Raw genomic sequence first — 1008 nt, 5'->3', positions numbered from 1 at the left:
TGAACTACCCTCGTATCTACCTGAGTGCCTGCGGAGAATTTCTCTGAGCTTCTTTGACCTAAAGAATTTTTAGTATATACTCAAAGATTCTTTTCGGTAGGGTGCTTTGTTTTGGATCTGTTGAATTTTATTTGCGCTAAATTTACAATTTATTCTATTTTGAAGGTTTTAATTTTACATTTACACAGCTTGCAACCTTTTAATTTTTAATTGTTCCAATTAAAGAGTGTCGAATGTTCAGTTTTTAATGTGCTATTCGTCAATTTAAAGATTCAATTTAAAAAAATTAAAATGATCAATGACAGAAAATTCTTTTCTGTGATTTAATTGATTAAAAATTAAAAACGAAACAAATGTGAAAATCCTTTTAATGTTTTCATATCTTCTAGTGCCTTTTTATATGTTTACTTGTTATATTAATTTGAAATTTAAGGAAAACGCAGAAGATTGAAAAAACATTTTAAACATGTTGAAGAATAAGGACCACAATAATGTCTGTATCAGGTGCTTTAGATCAAACTTTTCGTTTTATGTTTAACGGATGTAAACCATCAATGCATTTACATGCATTAAAGTATGATTGTAATTTTCTAACAAATCAGATCATATGCTTCTTTGGGTGCCATCGTCAAGGTTCTTCTTGTCCATAGAATTAGAGATAGAGTTTCGGCAAATATGCAGAGTAAAATTTTGTTTATTTACTATCCAATTTTATTTTTTTATAGATGTTGATTATATATTTTTTTGTTTTAATCTTTTTGAGGGAGCAAACTTCATAAGTTCAAAAAATTTGATTAAAAAGAATGTTTCGCTTATAATTTTATTTACTCCTTTTTTAAACCATTCCAAGTACATTCGCTTATACGAGGGTAGTTCAATAAGTCCTTAGAATGACCAACATATGGTGCGCGAATCGCTCCAAATCATCTGTTTTCAGTCAGCACCACTACCGACTAGATATATGGTGCAGTCACAGTCCACATCTTCTGAGTTTACGTGTTTTTATAA

The sequence above is a fragment of the Belonocnema kinseyi genome, chromosome 9 (assembly GCF_010883055.1).
Source record: "Belonocnema kinseyi isolate 2016_QV_RU_SX_M_011 chromosome 9, B_treatae_v1, whole genome shotgun sequence".
Classification (NCBI taxonomy): domain Eukaryota; kingdom Metazoa; phylum Arthropoda; class Insecta; order Hymenoptera; family Cynipidae; genus Belonocnema; species Belonocnema kinseyi.
The sequence above is the reverse complement of the archived record's forward strand: the minus strand, read 5'-3'. Positions refer to the sequence as shown.